The sequence below is a fragment of the Brachyhypopomus gauderio genome, unplaced genomic scaffold (assembly GCF_052324685.1).
Source record: "Brachyhypopomus gauderio isolate BG-103 unplaced genomic scaffold, BGAUD_0.2 sc83, whole genome shotgun sequence".
NCBI classification, from domain to species: Eukaryota; Metazoa; Chordata; class Actinopteri; order Gymnotiformes; family Hypopomidae; genus Brachyhypopomus; species Brachyhypopomus gauderio.
This window is the reverse complement of record NW_027506904.1, coordinates 788,358-809,096: the sequence shown is the minus strand read 5'-3', so window position 1 is coordinate 809,096 and position 20,739 is coordinate 788,358. Positions and strand designations below refer to the sequence as shown.

At 48.6% G+C, this 20,739-nt stretch overlaps 1 pseudogene; it reads right to left on the bottom strand.

Annotated features, from left to right (window-relative positions):
• Window positions 1–11,156: 11,156 nt before the first annotated feature.
• The window catches only part of LOC143493230 (uncharacterized), a 181,951-nt pseudogene continuing 172,368 nt past the window's right edge, over window positions 11,157–20,739 (bottom strand).

The following is a 20,739-nucleotide window of genomic DNA, read 5'->3' as shown; positions in this document are numbered from 1 at the left end:
GGTCTGTTGTCCCGGGCCTCAGGGCCAGGGGGGCCCATCAAAGAGCCCAGCAATTTATTTTTTATTTAAAGTCTATTTTAAATATAATCCATTCTTTCATTAATATAAAATTCTGTACTCAAAATAAGCTCAATTGCTAAAATGTTTTTTACCTATCTGCATATTTTTTCCATTAAGTGCATACACCCCCGCCTCCCACTGAAAAATGGTTTGATCCAGCACCGACTGTAGCCGGCTGGTACCCGCCCAACAGCGGGAAACACAGTGGTGGATAGTTAAAGTAAATACAGAAATCTGGAGCACAGAAAAGAAAGGAAAAACATTTACGTGACTAATTTTAATGTTGCATTGTGTTCCAGGTTTGAAAAGTGATGGAATTTAGGCTAAAGTACTTAAAAATGCTTGAAATTGTAACTGCTTCGTTTCACAACAAATATCTGTGACTGAACAGTTCTCTTGTGTTAACAAATACGAGCCTCTTGTAATTCCAGGGCAAAACATGAGAGAACGTGAAGACGTTAAGATTGGGCGTTTTGAAAGGAAACTACCATTAATGTGATTAAAAGTGAATTATTTCGAATCATTTCGAGTATATGTACAAATATTTAACTTAAGTTTAACGTGCTGGGAAATATTGAAATGGACATTTAAAGTGACGTACATGTGCTTGAATTCCACCTTATAAAGGTATATGAACCCTGCAAACATGACTTTGTCGATCGCGCTGAAGTGCGGCACGCACGAAGTTACAAAAGTCGAGAGGTGCACGACCTTGAATAGACAGCGCGTGAGGCCCTCGCGCACGGGCGGTACCACTGCGATTATGTCATTTTTGCCGCATGGACCCTCGCGCCGCGTCAAGTATAAACCAGTCAGCTGTCAGAAACAGCTTTGATGTGTGGCTATTTTATATACTATATGACCTAACACAAGGATTGTCTGCTACAGAGGCACATGAAACTTTCTTGTCCCGGGCCCCAGCAAGACTGTCAACGGGCCTGACATTCATCAGCATAAAGCCTGGGACAAATCCAAATGAAGGATACAATAACCAGCAGTCAACTGGTACAAAGACATGTATAGATATACTGTGTATATAGACAAATTTACCCTCGGGTGTTGGGTTTCCTAATGGGACCTGCCTAACTGAAGGGCAGGATACACAACACAACAGGATAACAAGAAATAATGCCACTGCTGACACAGGAGGCCTGCGTAATGTGACTGGTGTAAACCATGAGGGTATGGACACTACCTACCAATGGACTCTACCTGCGAACTATAACTTTAAAAACTCTCACATCCATGTGAAGATAAAATAATCCTTTATTAATCCCTCAGTGGGGAAATTTGCATTGTTACAGCAGCAGAGAATAGTGTCAGGAAATACACATATATAAGATACAGGTATACAAGAGAAATAAATAAAGAGTATATATGCAATGTATGTAGTTGTAAACAGTTATGGTTATTGCACATGGTATATTGAATATTGCACATGGTAGATTCCGATATTGCACATGGAAGAACAGTAGGAGCAGTAAAGTACAGTGAGGAGATTGTTGTACACTACAGGTGAGCTATGGAGAGCAGTGGTTGTTGTACAGTCTGACGGCGTGTGGAAGGAAGGACCTGCGGTATCTCTCCTTCACACAGCGCGGGTGCAGCAGCCGGGCACTAAAGGAGCTGCTCAGTGGAGTGGTGCATGGGATGGTACAGGTTCTTCAACATGTGCTTGAATTTAGTCCTCATCCCCCTGTCTCTCACCACCTCCACTGGGTCAAGATGGCCCCCCAGGACAGAGCTGGACTTCTTGATGATTTTGTTCAGTCTCCTCCTGTCAGCAGTGGAGATGCTGCTGCCCCAGCAGACCACTCCATAAAAGATGGCTGATGCCACCACAGCATCGAAGAAGGTCCTCAGGAGCACACGCTCCATTCCAAAGGACCTGAGTCTCCTCAGGAGATACAGTCTGCTCTGACCCTTCTGGTAAAGTGCAGCTGTGTTGTCAGACCAGTCCAGCTTGTTGTTGAGATGAACACCCAGGTACTTGTAGTACCTCACCATCTCAATGTCCATTCCCTGGATGTTCACTGGTACAGGAGAAGAGTGTTTGGCCCTGCGGAAGTCCACTACCAGTTCTTTCATTTTGCTGGTGTTAATCTGCAAGATGTTCCTCTGGCACTATTCCACAAAGTCCTGCGTCAGTCCTCTGTACTCCCTGTCGTCTCCCTCACTGATGAGGCCGACAATAGCAGAGTCACCTGAGAACTTCTGCAGGTGGCAGCTGGCAGCATGGACGTAGTTTTGATTTCATAAGTGGGGGGGACACAACCTGGGGTGGCGAACTGTTGAGTGGGGGTGGGGAGGGGGTGGTTGAATGAAAATTGTTGAGCGCTGTGAACAAAAATTGTTGAGCGGGGGGGGGGGGGGGGGGGGGGAGCTCGGAGCTGCATGATCCTAGTGCTAGATTTGTCGCTATTTGGATATTGTTTTTTTAACCGTTAAAAAGTGGGGGGGACATGACTTCGTCGCTACTTAAATATTTGGTTTTAACTGTAAAAACTGGGGGGGACCAAAACCGGCTTTTGAAAAAGTGGGGGGGACATGTCCCCCCCGTCCCCCCCCAAAACTACGTCCGTGGCTGGCAGAGCTGTACTTGAAGTCAGCAGTGTAGAGAATGAAGAGAAAGGGAGCAAGGACTGTTCCCTGTGGAGCCCCCGTACTGCAGACAACCACTTCAGACGGGCAGTCTTGTGTCCTCACATACTCCCCTTGTGTCCTCACATGTGAATAATGGCGCATTTCCACTAGGGCCTGCTTGGCGCGGTACGGTTCGATTTGCGACGGTTTGTGAGTGTTTCCATTAGTACCAGGTACCAGTTTGCCGGTACCTTCAGGTACTTTTTTCGTACCTACTCGCTCGAGGTTCTAACCATTCCAAAGCGGTACAGTTCTGTGACGTGGAAGAACAGCATGACACTGATTGGCCAGGGAGTGTCGTCACAGGTTGCGTAACAGGAGAGCGACGCCTCCGCTATCGACTCCTCAGCCATTTTTAAAACCCAAGGAGAAAAGTCTGTTCCCTGGTCAAACGCCGAGGTACAAACCTTTCTGTTAATAATCAGCGATCAAAAAATCCAGGGCGAACTGGACGGGGCCACTAGAAATGTAAAGGTTTTTAGCGAGGTTTCCGCGCTAATGGCCACTCATGGCTACCAGCGGTCCGTTCAGCAGTGCCGGTCGGTCCAAGCTAAAAAAGCTTGAAAGCGATTACCGGGCGGTGAAGGACCATAACGGACACAGCGGAGCAAAGACTGGAAATGGTTCCAGCAAATGGATGCCATATACGGTCACCGGCCAGCCAGTAACGGAAGAGAAAACGTGCTGGACACGGCAATGTCGGTGCTGGAGGCCACGGAGAATGGTGAGTGTAATGTGATTTTACAGTTTTACTAGGCTCGTAAAAGATGTAATATGAACGTAATATGAACGCATCTATTGTAAACGCAGGAATTTAGAGCTGTGTTTGTAGTTAATGTTACCACCACAGTCACTACTGTACAATAGCTAGCTCTTAGCCTTGCTAGTTGCTAGTTAGCTGTAGCTACAAAGCATGAGCAGCGATGGCGTGCTACACATTTTATGCAGTTACGCTATATTGTTGTTGCTTTCACGGAAATGCTTGTGTTTAATATTTGTTATTTTTTACGTTCAAGATTCCCCTTCCACTGACGAGGCGAGCGCCACAGCATGTGCGGATGCACGAGCAGCGTGAGGAGCACATCCAGCTGCTGCTCCGTGATTGTCGCAAGGCCCGGGAACAAGAAGCCGAGCTGAGGAGAGCGGAGTTGGCGGAAAATGTTTCCTTCAACCGGGCTTTCCTCGGGGTGCTTGGCGAACTTGTGAACACCATGCGAGACAGACGCCAGTAAAAGCACACAAAATGTTGCTTGTAGTATTGTAAATATTTATTTCATATAAAGCTATATGTTATTTTTAGGTAATTTGCTTTTTGCACTTTTTTTTTACTATAACTATATTATTTACATATTTTGTACTTTAAATATCTATATTTCATAATAAAGTTTGATTTCATTTGATTGTATGACTGATGCTTTTTATGCAGGGTGTGTTCAGGCTGTTTGGGTAATACCAAATTATTATCAATAATTAGAGCAACCACATACAATAATGAAGATAAAGATAAATAAGATACAATAATGGTATGTGTTAAGGGGCATCGACCGGTGTTGTGGTCGCATACAAATGATGTCACGACACTACAACCTGTGTGCCAACAGCGACTCCACCCACATTGTGGTGGTCCACCATTGTAATGGAAACACAACGCGACCGTACCGTTCCATTGCGAATCGATCCGTACCGCGCCAAACAGGCCCTAGTGGAAATGCGCCATAAGTGTATACACAAGAAGACCATCAGGAGTAAGCCTGTTAAAGGAACTACCGTTGCTGGTGGGGTATGGCATGAAGCTCAATGTGAATACAGCCTGAATAAAGATGGTGGTAGTCTGGTGGTCAAAGTCAAGGGTGTGGCTTCTGTCCAGTTTGTCAGTTTGTAATTTTTTTTTTGCATTTGACAAGATTTTAATGACTATTAAATTCATCAATGTGAGAAAATGTCTCATGGATAGCATAGAAAAATAGTTTCCACTGGTTATTAGATTTAGAAAATACTGTGGCATTATTCTCAATTGCTGGAGGTATACCAGACAACTTGGCATGGGACACAGAATAGACTCAGGACTATCTGGAGGGATTACTATCTGGGGGTTTTACTATTTGGAGAGTTTACTACCTGGGGGTTTTACTATCTGGAAGGTTTCGAATTTTCCGGAAGAAGATGCACAAAGTGGCTGACGACTGGGACCACTAGACTTCTCTGCTTACCCAAGTTCCATTATGGCTCTGAAGAGGACTAAGCAGAGATGACGATAACCACATTAATGTAAGGTTCTAAAATCTTGTTCAGCCTAAGCAAAGTCCACCTTTCTGTCCTTTCTATGAGCTTGGAGAACAGCTCCAAATCAAGAGACCACAGTCAGTTGTAGTCAAGAGAAGCTCTAGTTTATTGGCAGCACACGGAAGGAATTTGTAGAGGTGAAGTACAACACTGTTAACTTCTGGTTCTGCGCTTTTAGCTAGGCTGTAGTAATTTAATGCTGGAGTTGCTGCCAGACTCCAGAAATGTTTCACTTTCTTCTAGAGGTGTATTCAACTAAGGATTTTCATAGTCAAATCTGATTTGTCAGATTTTCCCTTTAGTCGACTAATAGTCGAATCTGTTTTTTTTTTGTTTTTTTTTTTTTAATCTAGAGCACCTTAAACGGGATCCCGTTCTCATTCAGGACGTTTTTCCACTTCAAAGTAAAAACCTAAAACACTCAGATGTGACGCCGGGGGCGTCGGGACAGAGGCAGCCGGAGACGTGGGTTGGACAGAAGGTGGTTTATTATCCATGGCAACCAGTAACACTCGTAGCGCATACACAGCACGTAATGCACGGTAAAGCTCGTAGCGCATACACTGTAGATGCAAGGTAAAGCTCGTAGCGCATACACTGTAGACGCAAGGTAAAGCTCGTAGCGCATACACTGGAGATGCAAGGTAAAGCTCGTAGCGCATACATTGTGGATGCAAGGTGACGCTCGTACACACACAGTAGGGACGTGCTGTCAACCAGAGACGCTCGTGTAGCGGCAATGTGCAGCACTGGACCAGACGACCTGCGGGCTTAAGAAGTGCAAAGTAAACAAGAAACAGGTGCTCAGTATGATGGTGATTGCGACTGCGGGAGTGGCTGCGTGCGCGGGGGTGTGTGCTGGGATCGGCTGCTGGCCGGGTTGCGCGCCCTCTGGTGGCGACCCGGCCCCCTCACCGTGACAGAGCCCTCCCCCAAGGACCCCTCCCGTCGACTCCCACGCGGTCTTCCCCGTCGCCGCGGAGCTGGCCGATCTGGATGTTCCCTGTGGAAGTCGGCGATAAGGGATGGGCCTACCACTTGAGAGGCCGGTATCCAGGAGCGCTCCTCCGGTCCATATCCGACCCAGTCCACCAGGTACTGTAAGCCACCTTTTCTGCGCCTCGAGTCCAGTAACCTCTCCACGAGGTACGCGGGTCCGTCCGACAACTGCAGCGGCGAGGGCGGCCGTGACGTCGAGGCCTCCTCCAATGCACCTGCTCTGTATGGCTTGAGAGCGGACACATGAAATGCACGCGACACACGTCTGTCTTCGGGCAGACTGATGCGGTAAGTAACTGGGTTAAGCCGCCTCAAGATGACGTACGGGCCGGCATATCTCTCCCCCAGTTTACCTCTCCTGCCCAGGCGTCCATCTTCGGTGAAGACCCACACCTTATCCCCTACCTGATAAGATGGGGTCTCTCCCCTCCGACGGTCGGCTTTCCGCTTGAATCGCCTCTCTCAGCCGCTGATGGGTGTCCTCCCACACCCGCTCGCTCCTCTTGCACCACTCCTCGACAATGGGCTGGTCTGAGGACGCGGCGTTCCAAGGATAGAGTGGCGGCTGGCGACCGAGCACGCACTCGAACGGTGTCATCCCCGTGCTGGAATGTGTGAGGGAGTTCTGTGCGTACTCGGCCCAGGGCAGAAGGGCGCACCATGTGTCCACGTGCTCGCTGCAGTACGCGCGCAGGAACTTTCCCACCAACTGGTTCGCTCGCTCCACCTGTCCGTTAGCCTGCGGATGGTAACCAGAGGTTAGGCTAACCGTGATGTTGAGCTTGGATAGGAACTCCCGCCACACACGCGAGGTGAACTGCGGTCCCCTGTCCGACACGATATCCTCAGGCAGACCGAACTGCCGGAATATGTGCCGAAACAAGAGATCCGCAGTCTCCCAAGCGGTGGGCAGGCCCCGCAGGGGAAGGAAGCGAACCATCTTCGAGAACCGGTCTATTACCACCATGATGACCGTGTTCTCCTCGGACGGGGGGAGGTCCGTGACGAAGTCCAAAGCGATGTGCGTCCATGGTTGCTTGGGTGCCGGGAGAGGGAGGAGCTTACCCGCAGGAGGAGTGTGTGGCACCTTGCACCACGCACACACCGCGCAGGACGCCACCTGCTGCAGTACGTCCCGGTGCAGCCCCGGCCACCAGTAGCGGGCCCCCAACAACTGAGCCGTTTTTGACACCCCTGGGTGCCCCGTCCCCACTGACGTATGAGCCCAGCTGATGAGGGCACTACGGTGCGCGGGGGGAACGTACTTATGGTGCGGCGGGCAACCTGGATGCGGGTTCGCTGCCTCGATCTCCCGATCGATCTGCCACTCCAAAGCTCCCACGACGCACTCAGGCGTAAGCACCGGCTCCTCGCTTGTCGACTCCGTACTGCCAGGAAAGGACCTAGATAGCGCATCCGAACGCTGGTTCTTCTCTCCTGGCCGGTATGTCACCTGGAACTTGAAACGAGAGAAATACAGAGACCACCTGGCTTGACGGGCGTTCATCCGTTTTGTGGTCCTGATATATTCCAGGTTTTTGTGGTCAGTAAGCACGGTGAATGGATGCTTAGCTCCCTCCAGCCAGTGTCTCCACTCACCGAACGCCTTGCACATGGCCAACAACTCACGGTCTCCCACCCCGTAGTTACGCTCGGCGGCGGTGAGCTTCCTCGAGTAGAAGGCTATGGGACGGAGAGAGCTATGCTTTTTCGGTCGCTGTGACAGCACCACGCCTACTCCCACGTTCGACGCGTCTACCTCCACTATAAAGGGACGGTTAGGATCCGGTTGGTGCAGAACCGGCGCGTCGACAAACGCTTGCTTCAGGTGGTTGAACGCTCTCGTAGATCTCTCTGTCCAGCGAAGCTTAACTCCTCCCCCTCTCAGCATGTCAGTAAGGGGCTCTGCGATCTGACTATATGCGCGAATGAACCGCCTGTAGAAATTCGCGAAGCCCAGAAATCTCTGCAGCTCGCGCCGTGTGTGAGGCTGCGTCCATTTCACGACTGCCTCCACCTTCCTGTGCTGCATGTGCACGGAGCCTGGCCTAATGGTGTAGCCTAGGAAGTTCATCTCGCTGAGATGGAACTCGCACTTCTCGAGCTTGCAATACAACCGATTGCGCAAGAGCGTGCCCAGAACTGCCCGTACATCACGCACATGTTGGTCGTGGGAGGGAGAATAGATCAGGATGTCATCGATATAAGCGCCAACGCATCTATTCAAATACTCCCTTAAGACCTCATTAATGAACGCCTGGAAGAACGACGGAGCAGATGCCAAGCCATAAGGCAAGACGCGATACTCGTAGTGCCCCGTAGAGGTACTAAACGCCGACTTCCATTCATCACCCTCGCGTACGCGAATAAGGTTGTAGGCGCTGCGCAGATCTAGTTTAGTGAAGACTTTAGCCTTCCTTAACTGCTCCAGCGCCGACGGCACTAGAGGCAGCGGGTAGGCAAAGTTCACTAAGAGGGAATTGAGCCCTCGGTAATCTACGCATGGCCTCAGCCCACCGTCTTTCTTCTTTACGAAGAAGATGCTGGCTGAGGCGGGAGAGGTGGAGGGAGTAATATAGCCCTGAGCGAGAGCCTCCTTAACATACTGAGCCATGACCCGCTCCTCTTCCTGAGAAAGTGGATAGACTCGACCGCGCGGTGGCGTAGTACCTGCCTTGAGGGTGATGTGACAGTCCCAGGGTCGGTGGGGTGGTAACTGGGTGGTAACTGGGTGGCCTTGGCAGCGCTGAACACCTCCGCTAGATCACGGTACGGAGCGGGAATGACTGGAGTGGAGCTGATGTTAGGGCTCTCAACGCTGGTGGATTGCGCGAACACACGGGAGGGAGACCGGGTGCCCTGTAGAGGCGCAACCCACTTCAGCAGCTTACCCGTGGACCAGTCGATAACGGGGTTGTGGAGTTTAAACCAAGGGAGACCTAATGTGATGGAATAGCGTGTGGAAGGGAGTACAAAAAAACTGATCTGTTCCCTTCGGCCCTGAACGTGTATGGTGACTGGTGCAGTGTGGTGAGAAATAAAACCCCCGCCCACAGGTCGCCCGTCCAGTGCATGCACGCGTCTCGGCTCCTCGAGTCTGATCAGGGGCACCCTCAGCTGCTCAGCGACGCTCCTCCGCATCAGGTTCCCCGAGGCTCCCGTATCCACTAATGCAAACACAGATAAGGACATCGCCCCGTAAGACACTGACGCTTCCCACGTTAAGAGATTTCCCATCAGAGCAATACTCACCCTAGCCCGCCCCCTCCTCGGACCAGCGGTACGAGTGGGGGGGGGGGGGGGCGGCAGCACCCATCTCCATGGGCTCGGCGGGCGTGGTCTCACGGGGTGGTGTGTGCACGGGAGCCTGCGGGATAGGAGGAAGCGCCGCTCCTCTGCCTCGCTCCTGCAGCAACCTGTCCATGGTTATGGCCAGGTGCACCATCTGATTCAGGTCCTGTCCCTCGGGCCGACAGCTCAGCTCCGCCCTCAGGTCGGGCTTCAACCCCGCCAGGAAGACGTCTGTTTGAGCCGCTTCTCCCCAACCAGTCCTGGCGGCCAGGGTCCGGAACTCCAGAGCGTAGTCTGCGGCGCTTCGACTTCCCTGCCGTAGCTTTAACAGGCTCTGGCCGCAGACCCTCCCGTGGCTGGGGTGGTTGAAGTCGTGAACGAACTGGTCATAACTGCGGGTACAGGGCTTCTCCGCGCTGATCTGGGCTGCTCCCCTGTCCAGTGCCTTGCCCTGCAACCGGTTTACCATGAAGCCGACTTTCTCCTTCTCCTCCAGGTGAGGCATGCTGGTAAAATAGAGCTGGCACTGGACCAGGAAGCCCTCACAGCGCTCCGGGTCGCCGTTATAGGGCTCGGGTGGAGGAATCGGCGTTCTTGGCGTTGGAGGGCGCGCAGATGCCTGTACCGTCAGAGCCTGGATGCAGGTCGTCAGGGTATTCACCACTGAGCGGAGCTCCTGGAGCTCCTGCTGTTGTCTGCCCAGGATGATGCCTTGATGGGCCAACACCTCTATGGCAGAGGCGCCCTCGCCTCCGGCTGCTCCAGGCTGCACATTCTGTGACGCCGGGGGCGTCGGGACAGAGGCAGCCGGAGACGTGGGTTGGACAGAAGGTGGTTTATTATCCATGGCAACCAGTAACACTCGTAGCGCATACACAGCACGTAATGCACGGTAAAGCTCGTAGCGCATACACTGTAGATGCAAGGTAAAGCTCGTAGCGCATACACTGTAGACGCAAGGTAAAGCTCGTAGCGCATACACTGGAGATGCAAGGTAAAGCTCGTAGCGCATACACTGTGGATGCAAGGTGACGCTCGTACACACACGGTAGGGATGTGCTGTCAACCAGAGACGCTCGTGTAGCGGCAATGTGCAGCACTGGACCAGACGACCTGCGGGCTTAAGAAGTGCAAAGTAAACAAGAAACAGGTGCTCAGTATGATGGTGATTGCGACTGTGGGAGTGGCTGCGTGCGCGGGGGTGTGTGCTGGGATCGGCTGCTGGCCGGGTTGCGCGCCCTCTGGTGGCGACCCGGCCCCCTCACCGTGACATCAGATAAATGTGTTGAAGGTTGGGTTTATTCAGCTTTTATTTATTTACTTATTTATTTTTAATGAAATGTTAGAAAACATTAACAAAAAAGTCACTGTCAGTGCGCAGATCGAACTGTCAGACAGGCACTGTGCAAAATGTCAAAAATATTTTAAATAAAATATGCCTGCTGTCACGTTGTGGGGGGCCCCCCTGCCGGTCGCCCCCGTTTACAGTGGCAGCTGTCCTGTTTTGGTCATGTGATGTTCGTCCAAACGATCAACGGATCACGGGTCCCGCCCACCTGAGGGTCATTTGTTCGTCTATATATGCCTTGTCTTTCCTTAATCTGGAACTATGTCACGGGTTTTTGGTTTGCGCACTTTCAATTAAACCATCCTCTTTCCCTGAGACTTGGCGTGATCGCTTCCTTTTTAGTTGCTCACCCTGCCCGTCATATCTGCCTGAAAATATATAAAAATATATATTAAAAAATTATATATATATATAGTATATAACCAGTATTGTGATAACGGAGATAGGTGTTCTTACATACACTTTTAGGTGCTACTTGGACACATCATCAGTGATGAACCCAAGGTCATGGGGTGTTTCGGGTCTTTGATCATCAAACACCCTCGCTCGGGCGACCCCGTCAGGGGTGATCAGCCCCCAACTTGTGTCCAAGTGGCCTGCTACTCCACGGATCCCCCCTCCGGATCCATAGCCATCTTGAGGCTTTCTCCGCAGCCTCAATGCTATTCCTGATGGCTCGCCTGCACAGCTGACCTTTTATTCCAAGGACTTTTAGGGTGCGGGGTAATGACTGACCAGCAAAGCCCCGGCACCCCACCTCTACTGGTTCACATCGGGCAGATAGACACACAATTTAAGAACAAAGACAACAAGTGCTATCTGCTGAGTTAATACTCATTAAGTACTCAACAAACAGGTGAGCCTTCGGTCTACGTTTGAAGATGGCAAGAGACACTGCAGTCCGAGCAGCTATTGGAAGATCCTTCCATCATCTTGGAGACAGGACAGAGAATAGTCTTGAATTTTGTCTTCCGTGAGACTTTAAGCGTGGAGTCTCATAAATCATAAAGCATATTATTATTATGTTTTGTTAATTTTTACAATTGCTAAATGCATGATGACGTTAAAAGTGTCACACATTTGCATGACATCACAAATTAAGCAGAAGTAATGAAAAACTGGTAGGTGAGTTCATGACTGCAGCGTGGAGAATGGCATGTGCAAGACACAAACACAAATGTACATAACATACATCAGAATGTAACATATTGGTGCGACCTTAAAGGAATATATTACATTGTACTGATTTACATACACTAACACTAAAGCTCTAAAAAGGTGCGAGTAACAAAGAGCCAAAACAGGAACCACAACTGTTACATGTTTACTTAACATTATTAATTATTGTTAATGTGTTACTTCATGTGTTGTTCATGTTAACTAATGCATTACTTCATGTTAGTTAGTCAACACCACTTAGTCTGCACTTCATAAAAACAAGGTATTCAAGGCATTAACTAATGCAACTGTTACATGTTTACTTAACGTTAGTTAATTATTGTTAATCTGTTACTTCATGTGTTGTTCATGTTAACTGATGCATTAGTTAACATTAGTAAGTAAACACTTAATGTAAAGTGTTACCAATTAAACATTTAAATTTAAGTAATTAAGATTTACAGTCCTTTTGTCACGGTGAGGGGGCCGGGTCGCCACCAGAGGGCGCGCAACCCGGCCAGCAGCCGATCCCAGCACACACCCCCGCGCACGCAGCCACTCCCACAGTCGCAATCACCATCATACTGAGCACCTGTTTCTTGTTTACTTTGCACTTCTTAAGCCCACAGGTCGTCTGGTCCAGTGCTGCACATTGCCGCTACACGAGCGTCTCTGGTTGACTGCACGTCCCTACCATGTGTGTACGAGCGTCACCTTGCATCCACTGTGTATGCGCTACGAGCTTTACCTTGCATCTCCAGTGTATGCGTTACGAGCTTTACCTTGCGTCTACAGTGTATGCGCTACGAGCTTTACCTTGCATCTACAGTGTATGCGCTACGAGCTTTACCTTGCATCTGCAGTGTGTGCTCTACGAGCTTTGCCGTGCATTGCGTACTACGAGTGTTACTGGTTGCCATGGATAATAAACCACCTTCTGTCCAACCCACGTCTCCGGCTGCCTCTGTCCCGACGCCCCCGGCGTCACAGAATGTGCAGCCTGGAGCAGCCGGAGGCGAGGGCGCCTCTGCCATAGAGGTGTTGGCCCATCAAGGCATCATCCTGGGCAGACAACAGCAGGAGCTCCAGGAGCTCCGCTCAGTGGTAACTACCCTGACGACCTGCATCCAGGCTCTGACGGTACAGGCATCTGCGCGCCCTCCGACGCCAAGAACGCAGATTCCTCCACCCGAGCCCTACAACGGGGATCCAGAGCGCTGTGAGGGCTTCCTGGTCCAGTGCCAGCTCTATTTTACCAGCATGCCCCACCTGGAGGAGAAGGAGAAAGTCGGCTTCATGGTGAACAGGTTGCAGGGCAAGGCACTGGACTGGGGAGCAGCCCAGATCAGCGCGGAGAAGCCCTGTACCGGCAGCCACGACCAGTTCGTTCGCGAGCTGCGGGCGGTCTTCAACCACCCCAGCCGCGGGAGGGTCTGCGGCCAGAGCCTGTTACAGCTACGGCAGGGAAGTCGAAGCGCCGCAGACTACGCTCTGGAGTTCCGGACCCTGGCCGCCAGGACTGGTTGGGGAGAAGCGGCTCAAACAGACGTCTTCCTGGCAGGGTTGAAGCCCGACCTGAGGGCAGAGTTGAGCTGTCGGCCCGAGGGACAGGACCTGAATCAGATGGTGCACCTGGCCATAACCATGGACAGGTTGCTGCAGGAGCGAGGCAGAGGAGCGGCGCTTCCTCCTACCCCGCAGGCTCCCGTGCACACACCGCCCCGTGAGACCACGCCCGCCGAGCCCATGGAGATGGGTGCTGCCGCACCCCCCCCCCCCCCTCACGCGTACCGCTGGTCCGAAGAGGGGGCGGGCTAGGGTGAGTATCGCTCTGATGGGAAATCTTTTAACGTGGGAAGCGTCAGTGTCTTACGGGGCAATGTCCTTATCTGTGTTTGCATTGGTGGATACGGGAGCCTCGGGGAACCTGATGCGGAGGAGCGTCGCTGAGCAGCTGAGGGTGCCCCTGATCCAACTCGAGGAGCCGAGACGCGTGCACGCACTGGACGGGCAACCTGTGGGCGGGGGTTTTATTTCTCACCGCACTGCACCAGTCACCATACACGTTCAGGGCCGAAGGGAACAGATCAGTTTTTTTGTACTCCCTTCCACACACTATTCCATCACATTAGGTCTCCCTTGGTTTAAACTCCACAACCCCGTTATCGACTGGTCCACGGGTAAGCTGCTGAAGTGGGTAGCGCCTCTACAGGGCACCCGGTCTCCCTCCCGTGTGTTCGCGCAATCCACCAGCGTTGAGAGCCCTAACATCAGCTCCACCCCAGTCATTCCCGCTCCGTACCGTGATCTAGCGGAGGTGTTCAGCGCTGCCAAGGCCACCCAGTTACCACCCCACCGACCCTGGGACTGTCACATCACCCTCAAGGCAGGTACTACACCACCGCGCGGTCGAGTCTATCCTCTTTCTCAGGAGGAGGAGCGGGTCATGGCTCAGTATGTTAAGGAGGCTCTCGCTCAGTGCTATATTACTCCCTCCACCTCTCCTGCCTCAGCCAGCGTCTTCTTCGTAAAGAAGAAAGACGGTGGGCGGAGGCCATGCGTAGATTACCGAGGGCTCAATTCCCTCTTAGTGAACTTTGCCTACCCGCTGCCTCTAGTGCCGTCAGCGCTGGAGCAGTTAAGGAAGGCTAAAGTCTTCACTAAACTAGATCTGCGCAGCGCCTACAACCTTATTCGCGTACGCGCGGGTGATGAATGGAAGACGGCGTTTAGTACCTCTACGGGGCACTACGAGTATCGCGTCTTGCCTTATGGCTTGGCATCTGCTCCGTCGTTCTTCCAGGCGTTCATTAATGAGGTCTTAAGGGAGTATTTGAATAGATGCGTTGGCGCTTATATCGATGACATCCTGATCTATTCTCCCTCCCACGACCAACATGTGCGTGATGTACGGGCAGTTCTGGGCACGCTCTTGCGGAATCGGTTGTATTGCAAGCTCGAGAAGTGTGAGTTCCATCTCAGTGAGATGAACTTCCTAGGCTACACCATTAGGCCAGGCTCCGTGCACATGCAGCACAGGAAGGTGGAGGCGGTCGTGAAATGGACGCAGCCTCACACACGGCGCGAGTTGCAGAGATTTCTGGGCTTCACGAATTTCTACAGGCGGTTCATTCGCGCATATAGTCAGATCGCAGAGCCCTTTACTGACATGCTGAGAGGGGGAGGAGTTAAGCTTCGCTGGACAGAGAGATCTACGAGAGCGTTCGACCAGCTGAAGCAAGCGTTTGTCGACGCGCCGGTTCTGCACCAACCGGATCCTAACCGTCCCTTTATAGTGGAGGTAGACGCGTCGAACGTGGGAGTAGGCGCGGTGCTGTCACAGCGACTGAAAAAGCATAGCTCTCTCCGTCCCATAGCCTTCTACTCGAGGAAGCTCACCGCCGCCGAGCGTAACTACGGGGTGGGAGACCGTGAGTTGTTGGCCATGCGCAAGGCGTTCGGTGAGTGGAGACACTGGCTGGAGGGAGCTAAGCATCCATTCACCGTGCTTACTGACCACAAAAACCTGGAATATATCAGGACCACGAAACGGATGAACGCCCGTCAAGCCAGGTGGTCTCTGTATTTCTCTCGTTTCAAGTTCCAGGTGACATACCGGCCAGGAGAGAAGAACCAGCGTGCGGATGCGCTATCTAGGTCCTTTCCTGGCAGCCTCTGTCCCGACGCCCCCGGCGTCACACCTTTGGGGTCTTTTCTTTTTTCTTGTGCTATAATGTTAGCATATTTGAACATTTAAACATCGTGTGTTCTAACTGCACAGATGGGTAAATGCGGAGGACAAATTTCGATTGGAGTGAAAATCACAACTGACAAATATGGCACATTTACATTTTTTAAATTTATCTCATCTCTCTCAGAAACCACTGCTCTCAGAGAAACAGGAACTTTTGTTTCAGCAAGTAGAGGGGGTGCTTTTGGAATGCATTATCTCTGTCTGCGTGTCTTACCTCAGAATCAAGCATCTCCTAGTTGTCATGTGGCCTCTAAGGGTCACTGTCACTTCACAGCTAATTTCATTCCATGCCAGAGAAGAGTGTCTTTGCACCCACCAGGACTAATTCAGAGCAGCACCCTAGTGCACTTCACCTAACATGTGCATGTTCCAAACCAGGTCACAACATGGCAGTTGGTATCACGAGTTACTTCAGGAGTTGTTAGGGGTTCTTCCAGATTGCTGTGTCATTTAAATTTTGCTAGAAGCAGCCCACTCCACAATGGAAAAATGCCTAAGTAGGTTTCAAACAGAATTTGGATGATGTCTAGGCAAACGTATACATTAGTCCCAGATTTCAGTTCATCTTCTGTCACTGAAGTGTTCTTGATGGCATTTACAACAGCCCTGAAGGCAGCTGTGAATGGTGATCCACCACTCATTGTTTTCAGGTTTGTCTGCATTTCCTCTTCCCCACTGCAGACAAGAAAGCAAAGCTCCACATCTGAAGTTTTGGTAATGAGATTCTTTAACTCAGTTACACTTTCCTGTACATTTTGAGTTTCATTTTCTGTTGTGAATGCCACACACATATGCCTGGAGATTTATTTTGCCTTGTCAAGCATTGTGGTGTTCTGGAGAAGGCCAAAGCAAAATATAGCAAATTCTCTCAGCCCTCTGTCCTTAGTCTTTCGTCCAGCAGAATTTAAAAATGCCTTTATTGTGTGAGTAGCTCATATATGCACTATGGTGAACTCTGCATCCTTTATTTTTCCAGTGGCAATCTGGAATGTCTTCACAAGGTACTGACGGGTGTTATCCTTATTGAAGGACAAAAGGGTGCCCTGAATTAATGCCCAGCTGTAATCTACTTCTACTTTGTAGACACAAATATTTGTGCATTTTGGCAAATTTGTTACAAACTTCAGTAGCCAAAATGCAATAGTTGGGACATCATGGTCATTTGAAAGCATTTCAGTCACTGGGAGTGACTGTGCACCATGTCCCATCGCTGGCAGTGTTAGAGTGCAATGCAACACTCGTTTTGCCTGTTGTGGTGTTTTTGCTACCACACCACCTGTTACCTCTAGATAAAGGGAAAGGTTGTTTGTTTTATCCAGGCCAGTTTGAATCATTAGTGTCACACTCATTCATTATAGTTTGTGTGAGCATCATCTCAATCATGACATTGTCATGAGTTGTTGGCTTTGTTAATCTCAGAAGAAATCACTTTGAGAATGTCACGTTTTAAACATCTGGTTATATACCCAGCTACCAGCTCTTCTTTGGGGGTTCTCTGTAATTTGCTGTAATAAGTATTACTGATGCCTTTGATGCCTATGCATGTTTGCCCATCTGGGGTGAATTTCCTCCATTCTGTGAAGGACACAGTTGCCCCGGCGTCTCACTTGGGCCTTTACCATTTTATCTGTCTCTGGCTTGTGCAAAATAAGAAATGTGTATCTGGCTTTGCAGGTGGAGAACGTACAAAAAGCACATGCCTTGAATAACGGAGCTCGTCTTTTTCTGCTGAATGGTTTTTTCAGCCGCTGGTATTTGAAGGACACGCAGGATTTTTTACTGAAGCAGTTGTAAAAGACGTGTCCATGATTTATGGAGATGTTTCGCGTGTTTTTTAGGAGTTATGTTTTTCCATTTCTTAGAGGTGATATAAATTTGAAATGATCTAGGAACGCTTTTTGTTTTGTACCATTGTCTGTGCACATCCTTGTGTGCTGATTGAATCTCGTCTGTTTCTGATTCACCCTGATTCAAACCTGCATCAGCAAACTGGCAAGTATTATTTTCAGTGTGAAGTTGGTTAGCACCATCTGTGTAATCATCCTTTTGATCCTGACCAGAGTGAGCTCGTTCACTTTCACTGAACCATCAAGAACATCATCCTGTACTTCATCCATGTTGTCAGATTTCTTCTGACAAGTGTCACAAACTTGGAATTCAGAGCATTTAGAAAATGTTGCCTCTCTATTCAACTCCTTAACTTTGTCTCTTAGTCCCTGTCTATTGTTGGTCCAAGCAACTGATAGCCATTTTCTGTTTACAATAGCCTACTGTCATCATTAAAAATTCTTAAAGCTAATTTGGGCCAAATTTCAGATTTGAAAGGGATTTTCTTTGGCAGAAGAAGCTTCAGTCCATAAATGTCTTCTTCTTGGCTTAATGTCTGACTTCGTGCTTTAAATCATTTTTTTCAGCAGTTGTACAGGCTGTCTGTTAAACATGGGCACACATAAACAAAACACACACATGCTAAGATGACTGTTCCTATCAACAAGTGAACAACTATAGATCTGCCATGAATTTACTCCTGTTTATGTTTAATTTTCCTGCCTTTTCATTTACCTTGACTCGTTTATCCACCACCTTGCATCTTCACAAAGAATTACGTTTTAGTGACAGTTGCACCCAGTGGTGAAAATTAAAATTACATGTGATCAGTTGAACTCCCATTTCAGCTAAAGGTATGCTTACGGGAGTAATCACCACAACTTGCAAATCTGTTCAGATGATTTTATTCTTTCAAATTATAACCAAAGATCACAAGCTTTTTGCTAATATCAAAACCTTTTTACTCGCCTTGTTTCCAACCACAATTCCCAGCAGCTATAGTTGTGTGAAGTTAATCAGCACATTTCCTGCTTCTCAGCATGTACCACAGCACTAATAATTTTTTTGTGGAAGGCATATGACCTGTTTCAGGTACCAGATACTAGGTGTGTGAGAGCCTATTTTGAAGATATCCAATTTTGCTTTAAAACAGGTGAAAAAAACACATATTGGCTGTCTAAATGGGCATAATGGCACGCTGTAGAATTTTACTGTTGGCATTTACCATGGCAATGGAAGTGATTATTTTGGCTTTGAAGAGGGTTGTTGGTGGAGAGAAGTTGGCACTCAATATGACAAAACTCACAACTAATCTTCCATATACTCAGTGGTTGCTTGACTGATAATCTAAAGCTGACATGGAGTCAGGTGATGGGGGAAAAAACAGTTTAATTGTTTTTACACCAACAGGTTATGTAATAACAAAGTCGTCTTGAGAACAACAGAAAACCTTAATTTGGGAGTGTTGGATGTGAATCCTCCATTCATGTCCCTTTCCCAACTATGACCTATGACCTCAAAGACTGTGGGGTGATGTTGAGCCCTAATGCTTTACGTGGTTCCTTACAATATACAATAAGGTGAGTCTGCATCTCAGCTGCTATGGAAACACCCAACTGTATCAGTCCCGACAGTCCACTTTTCCACAAAAGCAGGTAAAACGTTGTCAACACAGAAGTCTGGTTATTAATGTGGTAAATATTGTGCAGGGAAACAACCAAGTTTTTATTACTAAGGAATAAATATTTACAAAACTGGTGAAAAGCTTATTTAATCTACCAGTGTTAAAACAGGAAATCTGAGCTTTGATTTGTTTTCACAAATGACAGAAATGTTTCACAAGTCCAGATGCACATGAAATGCATTGCTCCTTGTATGTACTTGATACCTTTGTGTTTATAGTTTCATATGTGAAGTTGCACATGCTGCACATGTTAAAAGTTGAACCAACCCATGACTTTTATTTTGAAAAGATGTCTTGGCATTGAAGCGCTTACCGACGAACATGAACTCTTCGTTAATTCATATATGTGATCTTCTCACATCTTCTAAAAGTATCTTTATTTAAAGCAATGGTGTGGGGATAAATTCACAACATGTAGGAATTGCATAATAGGTATTTATCGCATACCCTATCTGTTTTTTTTTTAATAACGAGCCCATTATTTCGTGAATGTCAGTCTAACTGGAAGAGATCAGTACTGTGGTCACAGGCTCCAGTCACCGCCGAGTTACTTGATATTTTCATGCACGCGTGCCCGAAATCTCACCGCGTGCGCTCTCCTGAGCAACATTTCGTCACCAGCCAATTGGAAGCTCGCTTGGCGTCACATGACACTTCAGTGTCACGTGGTACTGACGGTAGCGTAGACCAAAATAACAAGTTGCGGAGCTGCCGCAACTTGTTCTTTACCCATTCAACTGTAAAATAGACTTTTTTCTATTATTTTTAATTCTAATAAATACATTTACACACACGGTGAGACTTCGGGCACACGTGCCTGAAAATATCACACACGTTAGATAAATGTCTCACAGGCACAAGAGGCAGAAAACCTTGTCTCAAGCGTCCGCACACAGCGAGCAACTAGTTGAACAAACAGGCCTCAAGACAAACACTTAAACACCTTAAACACAGCGGGACGAAGGGAGCCCACAAAACACACGGCAAACATACACCACGCAGATAAACACTCACCACGAGACGTGACCACAAACGAAGGAGAAAGTAAAGGAGACTGGCGGCATCCTAAAGGGTGGCTGGTTATTTTGTGATGGGCAGGAGTGCGAACGAAAAAGGGAGCAATCACAACACAACAAAAACAGGACAACTGCCGCTGTGGACGGGGGCGACCGGCAGGGGGCGCTCCGTACTGTGAAACCTACATTTTTCAAGATAAACTTAAGAATTCTGAAGGGGTTTTGCACGTTCAAACTTGAAACTCCATAAAAAACGAATACTAAATATAAGTGGTGAATTTGTCATACCTTATATTCCTCTTGGAATTAAATATTATCAAAATTAATTTGACCCAACTAATTGTACCTATAACTGAGTTATTCCTCAGCGTAAACTTCATTGTGCTGTAAAACATTTCAGGAATAGAGTAAATGTGTATCAAAGAGCCTTAGAAGGATCTTCATTTATCTTACCTCTTATATTTAAATACCATCCAGCTCCAGTGGTATCAACATTTGAAACCGGTGGAATAATAATCAGAATATATGATAATAATCAGAATTTACATCATCTTCTTTTATATTACATATTTATAAAGTATGCAGACAATTTCCCTGTTTTAAAATGTGACTCAAGAGTGAAAGTTGAGTTGATCTGTGTGTGTGTGTGTGTGTGTGTGTGTGTGTGTGTGTGTGT